Source organism: Balaenoptera physalus (assembly GCF_965194825.1).
Source record: "Balaenoptera physalus genome assembly, chromosome: 19".
NCBI lineage: Eukaryota > Metazoa > Chordata > Mammalia > Artiodactyla > Balaenopteridae > Balaenoptera > Balaenoptera physalus.
Window position 1 is genome coordinate 35,401,301 of NC_138900.1, and position 12,505 is coordinate 35,413,805.

General features: G+C 42.1%; 1 long non-coding RNA gene across 1 annotated transcript in view; it reads right to left on the minus strand.

Moving 5' to 3' along the window:
- The window catches only part of LOC309648989, a 1,142,769-nt gene that overhangs the window by 832,731 nt on the left and 297,533 nt on the right, over positions 1-12,505 (minus strand). The gene's annotated exons all lie outside the window — the stretch shown is intronic.

Consider the following 12,505-nt stretch of genomic DNA (forward strand, 5'->3'; position numbering starts at 1 on the left):
GCTGTATCAGTGTTTGTTTAACCATTCACCCAGTGAAGCATATTTGGGTTGTTTCGGGTTTTGGATGTTATGAATAAAGCTGCTATAAACATTATATACAGGTTTTTGTGTGAACATATTTATTAATCTTGGAAAAGTGTGCAAGAGTGCAATTACTGGTCATATGATATTTGCATGTTTAGCTTTTTTAAGGAACTACCAAACTGTTTTTCAGAGTCATTTCACATTTCCACCACCAATATATGAGTGATTTAGTTTTTCCACTTCCTCACTAGTATTTGGTGTTGTCACTCTTGTTTTATGTGACATTGTGATTTATAATAAGAAATATTTAGTTGGTCTTTGTCCCCATTTCTGTCACAGAGCTCCTAAAATTCTTGGAATTTCCTAAGTGACCAAGGTGTCCCTTGTTACATTAGTGAGGTGACTTTCGGACCACACCTAAGGATGGGAACTGGTTGCCAGGAGAATCAACCTTGTAATTAGAGGGTTGGAATTTTCAGTCCCAACCCCTGACCCTGAGGGAGGGGAGAGAGACCAGAGGTTGAATCGTCACCAATGACCGATGATTTTACATTTAACTGTGTGATCCATTGTTTTCTTGAATTTTTAATTTTTTATTGAGATAGAATTCACAGACCATAAAATTCACTGCTTTAGACTGTACAATTTAGTAGTTTTTAGTACGTTCACAAGATTGTGCAACCTCTACCACCACCTAGTTTCAGAACATTTTCATCACTCCAAGATGAGACCTCATACCCACTAGCAGTCAGCCCCCATTCTCCTCCCCTCTGCCACCCCCTGGCCACCACTAATCTGCTTTCTGTCTCTATGGATTTGCCTATTCTGAACATTTCATACAAATGGAATCATCCAGTATATGACCTTTTGTATCTGTCATCCTTCAGGATGCTGGTTTGTTATTGTTAGATGAGGATAGGGGTCCAGGTTCTCCATTTGGCCACCATTGACCTCTGAGCCTATATGTGCGTGTGTGCGTGGGGACTCCCAGTGACTACCGGTGGGAGTGGCAGTTCCAGCTCTTTTCTAGACCTTCGCTGATAACCTCTATGGCCGGGGGGGTGACAGTGCCTTGTTACCGCTTCCCACATGGTCTCCACTGACATCGCACTGGAGCAGGTTGGCCTCCTTACAGCAGCAACGCAGCGGGAAAAGTCCTGACTCTCCACTAGGCCTCTTCTGATACCATCCCAGAGGGGAATGTTCCTTTATTGCTGAGTAAAGAAACAAGTTCAAGCTCTCTGTGTGGTCCCCACTGACGTTGTGGTGGGGCAGGGAGAGGGCAGCTCCTTACCCCCTGGCAAGGATGAAAGTCCTGGCTCCCTGCTTGGTATTCTCTGACATCACCCCTGCAGGAGTATTGGGGTGCCTCATTCCAGCCACCTAAGTTCCTTATTTGGCCTTTGCTGGGTGGAGTGGGACCACGTTTTATTATTTGCTTTTGTTTTTTTGTTGTTTGTTTGTTTTCTGTAGTGTTTGGCTCGAGTAGAGTGGTTATTCTCTAAAAGTTTTTCTGTCTTATAGGCTGTCCCTTTCCGATCCCTTGGCTAGAGAGAGCAATTTTGTTTGATCTGTACCCTTGACGATTCAAGTGTGCCAACTTCTCCAGCTTCGAGCCTGGGATGTATAAAGGCAACAAGAAAGCCCGGGGAACTCATCACTCTGTTGTTCCCCAGGTCCCAAAGTCTCTAGCCAGTCTGCCTTTTCCTTTCTATCTTTTACAGTCCTCTTATGTTGGTTTTATATATAATGTCTGAGGTTTTTTTAGTTGTACTGTCAGGAGGAATTGGGGATAGTACGTCCATGCTATCTTCCTTGAAGGAGAAAATGGTCAACCTTTACAAAAATATCTTTCAAATATTTTATGATTAAAATAAGTTCTTAAAAATGAATAGGAATTTGGAGGTGGGGGAGTTACCTACTAGGTGGGGAAAAAACAGTGAATATGATGAAGGTAGAGAAGAAGGCTGAGTCACAGAGCCAGCGACAGAAAAACACATGAAAGACGGAACTGGTGAAGAGTTTCCAGTAATAGAAACTGACAAAGTAAGAACCATTTAAAGCATGGCTGGATCTTGAAGACTTGGGGAATACACGAAGAATGTCCTTTAACGGATCGCCTCCACGGCAGAAACATGGACATCCCCTTGCCCTTTAGGATGGACTTTAACCTCTCTTCTCACCCTTTTGGAGTAACAAAAAATGACAGAAATAGCTGAATTCATCGTATTATTTGAGGGTGACCCCTCCTCGCCCCAGAGGTCAAGCCTTGGCTTGCCCATCTGATTAGGACATTCCATAATTTTTGAAGGAACTTATCTCCAGGCCCTTTCCATTAATTAGTCCAGCACTAGCAGGTCCTTGAAGAGGAAAAACCAGTGCTGAGGGCTCTCAAATCCCTCGGTGGAGATTAGGAAGCGAGATAAGGAAGGGAAGCTTTTAACAACATGACAGTCATCCAGCCAGCCCCAGAGAGGCAGCCGTCTGAAATCTGAGAGGAGCCAAGCTGCATGAGAAAAGCAAACAAACAAAAATACCTCTGTGACGCTTGGATTTTATAAAGCGCAAATATCTGGTGTTTAATCTGCCTGGCCAGGCCAGACAGGACAGTGTTAAATTGCCTTCTATTCTTGGGCCAACTTAACCTGTTATTGCTAAGCCTGCCTTCATGGGAGTCTTTGAAATCAGATCTGGATGCATAAGGAAGTTATACTGACCTATATTGGGTGAACTCTGAATCAATGGAGGGGGCTTAAGGTTAAGTGAATCTATCTCAAACTGGGTGAGCTCTAGGAGAACCTCTACCAGCTGAACAGTTCAGGGAGAGGATTCTTCAAAGTCTGTGGAGGTCAAACCAGTGGCATCTCTGAGACCAAGCCCTTTGCACTTTCCATGGATTCAAGGACGTGATCACCAACAAGGACCTACTGTATAGCACAGGGAACTCTACTCAATATTCTGTGATAACTTACATGAGAAAAGAATCTGAAAAAGAATGACTATATGTATATGTATAACTGAGTCACCTTGCTGTACACCTGAAACTAACACAAAATTGTCAATCAACTATATTCCAATACAATTAAAAAAAAAAAAAAAAAAAGGAGGTGCCGTGGGACAATGGTGAAGCCCACCGCCTTGGACACACTCAACTTCTGCCATTGACCAGCTGGGTGACATTGAGGATTGACTCTGTCCCTCCAGCTTCAGTTTCCTCTTCCCTAAAATGGAAAATAATATTGGAACCGATCTCACAGTTTCGTGGTGAAGATTACATGGGAAGTGTCCAATGAACGGTAGTGGCTATTATTTTGAACACCATTGGTCTAATAGAATATTCACAGAAAACTGGAAAGAACCTTTTAGAACTGAGAAAGGGTTCCTTCTCATTTTAGAGAAGGGATAGCTGAGACTCAAAGATAATTGCCTATGACCCTCTCAAGGTCACCTGGCTGGTTAGAGGCTGAGCTGCCCCAACCATACCAATCTTCTCATCCCTGGGGTCCCCTCCTCTGTGTTTTCAATTTCCCCCTCAAGTCTAGGTTATAGTTTGACCTGATGAACATGTTACCAGACTTTTAAAGAGACGTTTTTTAAATACATATTCAAGAAAGTATACCAAATGAAAAACAAACACAAAAGTAAAAAACAGTATCACACAATGAAAAAGACCATTGAAAGAAGAGATCCAGATGCAAACGCCCAAGCAAAGGGACATGTGTGGGTCATAATCACATTGTGCATAATATCAGCGTCTTCTCTGTCTCATGAGGTGAGGGATCCCAAGTGCATTCTAATGCATGTTTTATTTCTCCATTGATTTTAATTAAAGGGATATTGTCAAGGTTGCTAGGCATAAATATTGACCGATTTTGACACTACAATCATCCCAGAGGGTCAGGCTTGCTTGTTCAAGGTTTTTGTATCTCTTTTGGCTCTTCACACTTCCTTTTTGCTGTGTTGGAAATATCAAAACTAGAGCTATTAGGACATGCCTGAGATATAACACAGGTTGAAAAAAAAAAGAAAGAAGGAAAGGTCTGGTAATTTGGAATCAGAACTCACAATGGGATCTTGGGCCTTGACTAAGCCAGAATGGCTGCAATCATGGTAAAATTTACTAAATAAAGGATCTGATTCATCAGTCAATTTGTTCAGTGTATGTACATGCTTATGTATCTTCAAAAACCCATCCGGATGTTACTAACGCTTTTAATAAAGCGAAGTGATGTGCTCTTTTCAAAGATGATTTTACTGTCAGAGATTCCTGCAGCCCAACACCCCCAACTTCCCCGACCTGAGGCCCGAGTTCCTTAGTGATTTCTAAGCGATCCCAACTCCCAGAGAGCAGGTTGTTATCTAGGGGCCAGGAAGCCTCGAGATGGTGCTGGCACTCCAGGGTTAATTCTACAGAGTCCAAAGCCGCAGGAGGTTCCCCCTGCACTATGGCAGGAGGAGGTGGCCTGCAGGAAGAAGTGGTGTGAAATGCATTACGAAGGTCCTCGGCAAAGAGCAATTGCCTTTTTCTCGTTGATAGTAGAAAATCAATACGGTTGTTTTCTGTTCAGTTTTCAAGGGCACAAGTGGCTGCTACTTCGGGCTGGAGAAGTTCATAGGGTGGTTAACGAAACGTCAGTGGTGACTGAGCAGTTCGAGCACAATTGACATCCCTCTGCTATAAGTCTACCCTATGTGAACCGGGAGCCGCGGGGGGAAAAGTGAAGCGTCCCCAGGCGTGGGGAGCAGGGGGGCTGACTCATCAAGCTGCAGAGGAAACCGTGGAAAGGGGTGACACGTGGTTACCCCCCTTGGTTGGGACAGCTAACGTGAGGGAGGCAGAGAAACTCTCTGGTCAGCAGAGGGGCTGCCCAGAAACTGAGACAACACCAGATTCCCTAAGACTGATCTCTTTTCCTGCTCTGGTTTTGCAGCAAGGGACTTTTCCTCTCTTGGCACTGTCTGACCTTCAGATATATTCTTTTCCTCTTTCCTCCCCAGATGACCTTCCTTTTCGCATCCTCTCCACATCCTTTCTCTAGCTCCCCTTCCTAAGTAGCTGAACTTAGGAAAGTTGAGGTCATTCCTCAGCATCTCATGGTGGTAAAGAGGCAGACTCTGGATTCAGATCCAGGGTTCAAATCCTGGACTGGGCATTTATTGGGAAAGTTTCTCAAACGTCTCCCCAGCCTCAGTTTCTTCAACTGTAAAAGTAGGTGCTAGCTGCCCTCACCTCCCAAAATTGTTGGAAGAATTAAACCAGATTATGCACATGGAGAGTCTCAGGCATCGTAGTGCTTCAACTTCTTCTCTTCCAATAAATGGGCCTTCCTGGTTTTATTAATAGTCCCCATCTCCAAGCACACCTCTCTCATCTGTAAAATAATAAGCTGATATGTTAACTTAGATGGAAAGGTTGAGAAGAGCCCCATCCCCAAGTGGACTCCATGGGTCTCAAAGAACTGTCAGCTTATTACATCATTTAACCTTCTCATAAACCATAAGAGGAAGGCAAGGACAGGGTATGTCAGACCTCAGAGGTGTTCTAATACCCACAGTCCCTGACTCCAAAGTGACAACTCTAATTATGGGGTCTCAGTGGATGTGGCGGTCAAGTGTGGAAGATGTTTGGGACATGAGAGGGGTTTCTAAGACCCCTCAGATCATGTTATACAGAAATGTCTGTACTGCCTAAAATAAGTCAGGCTGGTTCTCATTGGAAAAAATGGAATTTCCCACTTTAAGCTCTAAGTTTAGTCCATAGTCATATATGGTGCTAGTCAGGATAGACTAATGGCTTGCACCAAGCTATAGTCCAATACCTGTGGCTTAAGACATAAATGTATACATCTTGCTTGTGTCAGAGTCCCATGAGGGTGGGGCTGGGGGCAGGGCTCTCCTCCATGCAGTCATTCAGGGACCCAGGCCCCTTCCCACTCTTGGCTCCTCCCTCCCCTGTATCCTCAGAGTCCTCTCCATTTATTGGTGAGGGGGAGCAAGAATAAAAATTTGCAGAAAGTGATTTTATGGGCCAGGACTGGAAGTAACGCATTCACTTCCGCTCACGTTCCAATGGCCAGAGCTCAGACACTGGGCTGCCTCCAACTGCAAAGGAGGCTGGGAAATCAATCCACCTGGGTGCCCAGGAGAACAAAGGAATAGTCTGGTGAATCACTAGCCAGTGTCTGCCGTACAAACCAACATTATAATTCTTATTTTTCAGCGGGGGAGTGACTGACCCTGTCCTTTTAGGGAGGAGTTTGGAAAAGCCAAAGGGTCACAGTTGAAGTATAGCGATGGGACTAGGGTAAAGAGAGTGAGGCATCCAGGGTACAAAATTTAAGGAGACACTCACTGTCAGGGTCCCGCAAGTGCAAGGTGGGTGCCTGAGGGTGAGCGCCTCTTTAAATGTCATGCCCTAGGCATTTCCCTAATCTTACCCTCCTAATGGCCTCGTTTTAGTAACATTTTCAGGTTAATCTATTGGTCTTCTCCTTAAAATTTTTTTTCTACATTGATTATGACCTTTCATTTCTATACATTTTCATAATTTTGCTAAAACACGTTCCTGGACAATCTTCTGACTATTACGGGATTAATCACTCATTTTGTTTTCCTTTCCACTTTTGCTGCTAGAAGATGAAACCAGTTTCTTTGGTTCCTCACTCATCTCAGCAGTTAACACAAAACCAGCCACATAGGAGGCGCTCACACAATAGACTTGGGCTAAGAGAAGGTGGCAACAATAGTCTTTATGTCTCCAGATTGACCAACAGTTACATAAATCTTTTGCTCTGACGCTTGCACGTTTCTACAGGCAACAGGTCAACAGAATTTGCCTGAGCAGACGAAGAAAGTATGTCTGGGATGGGTTGGACAACAAAGGCAGGTAGGGGTATGTTTTTTCTTCTCCAAGTGTGATGATTGACAACATATCCACATGGGAACATACACACATGTATATATGCAAACATGTTTTTACCCAGAAGCATAAATAGGTTTCTGCATATGTTATAAAATTAAGTGATAGCCAACATTCAAATTTGATGGCCTTCGGGGTCTCTCCAAATCCAAGATAAAAGGTTTGCTGGGTCTCATGGAAAGCCTCTAGAAATAAAATATAGTGAAAAGCAGAAGTTCAAAGTCATCCGGATATAACTCTTTCTTCCTTCCTTAAACATTTTCCTATGCATGTGAATGTCTCCTCCATCATCTGACCCTCCACCATAGCATTTTGGAAAGGAGAAATAGACTGAAAAGGCCAACCTCAGATGAAAATGAGGACATCCTCTTCAAAAGCAATCTAAGGCAGAATCCCATGGCCAAAGCTTTTCTGATGTCTCCTTTCCTTATCAAGGCATTGTAATTTACTCTGCTAAGAAAACTCCTGAACAGTTTCCTTAACTTCTGTGTCTTGGAAGCATTTCCAGTTTTTTTTTTTTCTTGTTGGTTGTGGGGAATGAGAGAGCATATCTTTGTCTTTTCTGCAATCCCAATTTTCCATGACTAAGAAAAGGGACATCAAAGGGCTCATCGAAATAGATAAAATGCCCCATCAAATAGCTCTAATAAAACAGTACCTTGATGGTTCTTGAGAATATGGATCAGAAGCATATGGGCCCAATTTCCCTTGGAAAAATCTATTGGTAAAAAGAAAACCAAGTGGTGTGGGTCAAGTTTCTCAAGTATTTTATCCCGCTTCCAGTTCTGAAATGTAGTTCTAACTCTTTGTCAGTTAGGAAAGCCAACTGGAGTTGATCCTGATTCTGAGTCCAGAAAAATAAATTGGGGAGGGAGTTGCCTGGTGGTCCAGTGGTTAGGACCCGGGGCGCTTTCACTGCTGTGGTCCCGGTTCAATCCCTGGTCAGGGAACTAATATCCTGCAAGCTGTGCGGCATGACCAAAAAAAAAAAAGGAGAAGAAAAATAATTAGGAAACCCAAAAGGGTGCTAGTCTAGCTACAAGACATCTAAAAAAAAAAAAAACTCACTGCGTTTTTACCTCCAAATGCAAGAACTTCGTCTTGGGGGTGGGAGGAGAGGAGAAGGGTTATAGAAAGAACTCAGATTCTCCAGCTTGTAACCTCTTATACTAAACCTTCCATCTTCAAATGTCATCAACTCTGAAATGATCACTAATCTTCACTGTACCTCTTGCAATTGCCAGCCATTCCTTTGTTTGGTGTCAATTAGATAGGAAAGAACTTTCAATAATTCAATAGTTCTGTATTAAAGGGCAGCTCAACTGCTCATAACTTATCTCTGTGGTTATCAATTGTTTTTATGGAACAGCCAAGGGAAGATCATTTGGCTAACTCACCAGTCATCCATCAGGGCTCAAATTCATCTGAGTAAATGTAGAGTTATGATTTAATTACCGAAAGGTTGGGTTCAAATACAAGGGAATGAGACTTGTTTATAGAATGATGGCTTGTTTTTCTCGGTTACTAATCATGAGCTTAATTTTTAATGGAAGAGCATTGCTAGCATAATTAACACCCAATTTACATGTGCCTCCATAGAACCAATTAATTAAATTTTATTGATGTCTAGTTGCTCTTTAAAATGCTTTCCAAATGCCTCCAAATTGATTTTAAACTGTTGATAGTGGAAGTCAGTTTACACTTTTCTTGGGTTTATGAAATACTAACCTCTTCATTCATTAAAATATGCTTTATTTACTAGAGGCATCCATAACTTGCTAAGGATATTAGGGATGGAGTGCACAGTGTGATCTGATGGCAATGTAAGTTGGATCAGTCTTAGAAATAAATGCTACAGGATGTGGGGACCACAGTTAGGTAGCCCCAATGATCTGGAAATGAAGAAAGTAAGAGTACCTTCTAAAATCAGAGGAGAGATAGACAAAGTCAGCTGAAAGAGACAAAAAAAGCTTCCAGAACAGCAGAATGAGATGGTAACTTGAAGGGGATGTTAGCACATCTAAAGAAAGAGGATGTTACTCCTAGAAGATTGATGAGCGTTCACTTGGACGGGATGTTACTCCTGTCCAAGTGAATGCTTGGACAGGAGTGTCCTTGAGTATAATTTAGTGCTGCAGAGACATACAAACTCAGCAGAGATAAACTTTGGATATTTTGACTTTTCAGCTCCTCTGGAATGACAATCATTACTACAAACTGAAAATCTCTGGCAGTCTTAATCTGATACCACTTCTCACTAAGAAGTCTTCTGAATATGACGTGGCTTCCGTACCTATCCACACAATGATTTAAAAAGAGAGGGAATGAGCTGTCCATAGGACTTGAAGTGCTTTTATCTCTGTGATGGTGAATTTACATGGTAAATCAATCAAAACATTTGGATCACATTTAGCTCAACTAGATGGAAGGAATGGACAGGGGTCCTTGATAGGCTTTCTCTTGTGAACCCTCCAGAAACAGAGCCTTAAATATCTCTCAGATCTGATCATTTTCCTCCTCCTCCAGCCTTTATCAAGTTGCCTTCATGTCTTGGCCTGGGCTACTGCAGTAGCTTTCTGATAGCTTCACTCACCTGTAGTCTGGACCCCTCCAATCTGTTGTGTACACTGTGGGTGAAATATGTGAATGGCTGTCATGCCCCCTGCCCACACAACACACACACACAGGCACACAATGAATACTTCAATAACTTCTACGCTCAGGTTAAAGACAGACTTTCTCAACATGCCAACAGGGCCCTATATGGTCAGGCCACTATCCGACCATGAAGCCTCACCTCCATATCACATACCCCTTGGTCTTTCTGCTCCAGCCATACTGGTCTTCTGTTCCTTGTGCAAAACAATCCCCCTTATTCCTGTGGGGCTAATCAAGCTGTAATTTCTTTTTAATGTTATGATCAAGACTCCCATACAAATACAGAATGAGCAGGTGCAAAGGTTTCTTTAGCTCCCTAATGAAGGAACTAATAAGATGGTAAAACTGGCTCAAAGAGCATTTGAGAAGCTGAGTTTTTATAGGTACTGGCAAAAGAATGATGGAATAAGATTGTGAGTTTAGATACAAAAGTAGTTAATGGGGGCTTGGAGAGGGATGGATTGGGAAGTTGGGATTAGCAGATGCAAGCTATTATATGTAGAATAGATAAACCGAAAGGTCTCACTGTATAGCACAGGGAACTATATTCAATATCTTGTGATAAACCATAAGGGAAAAGAATATGAAAAAGAATGTGTATATATGTATAACTGAATCACTTTGCTGTACAGCAGAAATTAACACAACATTGTAAATCAACTCTACTTGAATAAAATACCTTTTTAAAAAAGTGGTTAACAGACTCTAAGGCAATGAAACCATAATCTTTAGGTTCTATTTTCCTACGAGCAGAAATCATTTGCATCTCTCCCAGACAAAAATATCTCCAAGTTAACTGTAACTTCCCAGAGTCTGGGCCCTAATCAATAGCAAAGAATATGGCAAAAAAAGGTAGATTCTCCTAGAATAGGGGTTGGCAAACCATGGCCTGTGGGCCAAGTAAAGCTCATGGCCTTTTTTTTTTTTGTTTTGTTTTTTGTACAACTTAAGAGCTAAGAATGTTTTTTTACATTTTTAATGGGTTGAAAAACAGAGAAGAATATGTCACAGACAATATATATGAGCCAGTCTCAAAATAAAGCTTAAAATATTTGCTATCTGGGCCTTCACAGAAAAAGTTTGCTAGTCTGTTCCAGAGAATTAAATAATCCTCAGGTGAGCCTTTCAGACAATATTCCATTATGACCTTGAAAAGATCAGCAGCCCTTTTTGCCTAATTTCCAAGTTTGGGGATCTTTTAAAAATAAGGTTTGCAATGTTAATCTTTGCCTGGAATGTTCTCTCTCTCTCTCTCTCTTTAGAGTCCTTTCCTCAATGAAGTCTTCTGTGACTTGCCAGATTGGGCCATATCCTTCTATTTTTAGGATCTCTTTGTTCCATCCACCTTCCTGTAGTGGCCCATGTCTTTGTTACAATTCTGTTTGTGCGACTATTTGATGAATATCCTTCTACAAGTATATCATCTCCATGAAGATAATGACAATGTCTGCTCTGTTTTCAGTTGTGTCTCCACTACCCAGCACAGTGTCGGGCTCTTAGTAAGTAGATATTTAATAAGTATGTGTTAAATAGGTGAACGAATTATTCTCATGGACCAAATTAGCGTTCTGGTGTGTACCTCAACTGTGTTTATGTGTTATAGTGAGGATGAAGTGGTTTCTCACTTTTTTTTTTTTAGGTTGTACCGCGCTGCTGGTGGGACCTTAGTTCCTAGACCAGGGACTGAACCCAGGCCCTTGGCAGTGAAAGTGCGGAGTCCTTACCACTGGACTGCCAGGGAATTCCTGAGTTTCTCACTCTTTAGGACCCTTAGACATGAATGAGTGTGATTCTTTGGGCTTTGGAAATAGAAGATTAGACACAGGGGACATTGAGAAACAATCAAGACTCTCCCCTCCCCCACCCCCGTGGCTCTTTGCCCAATGCCAACCATCTTCACTTGGCTTGGGTAACTAGTCGTTTTTTCCTGAAAATGACTGATTGCTTAAATGGTAAAGGCAAGAGCTGGTCTGGGATCACATCAAGGGAACTTTAGTGATGTAATCACTGCTGACACCTAGTAAAAGGGGGCAACACTCTGTATTCAGCTGTGACTACTCAGTATTATTCAATATGCTAAGCACTGGGATTAAAATAAAAATAGCACATGGTAATATGGAGATTTCCATGAGTTGCCCAACAACAGGGACAAGTTTGTATGAGTCTTCTGGTCTCAGGGTAAAGCTGATGCTTGTTAAAATGTATCACTTCACTTACAAGATTATTTGGAATTTAGTGTAAAGCTACAGGAATATAAATAGGTTGGCTTTGGCTTAGCACGAGGTGAGGATCTGAACTTTATTCATATTTGGTGACTTACGAGTTTTATTTGAACTTACTTTGGTGAAGTCAGAACCCAATGAAATTTGGTAAGCTTATGGGATTTGGAGGTGGGAGGTCTCCTGAGAAATACCGTGGCTTAAATGGCCAGCTCTTCCTGGAGACAGGAAGCAGACGGCATCATCAGAAACTTCTCTGTGGAGTGAAGTAGCTGGGATACAGAATCCAGACCCCCAAGTCCTTGGAAAATATCCTTGAGGAATGAGTTCAGTTGCTATGTTCAGTGGTTGACCAAAGGCCAAAAAACGCCCAGGGTGTTTGCGTGACTCAGTCATAGGCATTAATTCCAAAACACAACACTAAAGTGAAACTATAATGGGACAAGCATACAATTTGTAGCGTGACAGATCTAGGTTTTATTCCTGCTTCTTACACTGTGATATTGGACAAGATACTTAACCTCTGAGCTTTGGGTTTATTATTCATAAAGTAGATATGATCATATCATCATTGCAGTATCATTGCTAAGATTTATGGGGAAAAAGATGTAAGACATCTAGCAGGAGTGCCTGACCCTTAGTGGGTACTGAATGAGAATAGCCTTTTTGTTTTGCTCTTATTATG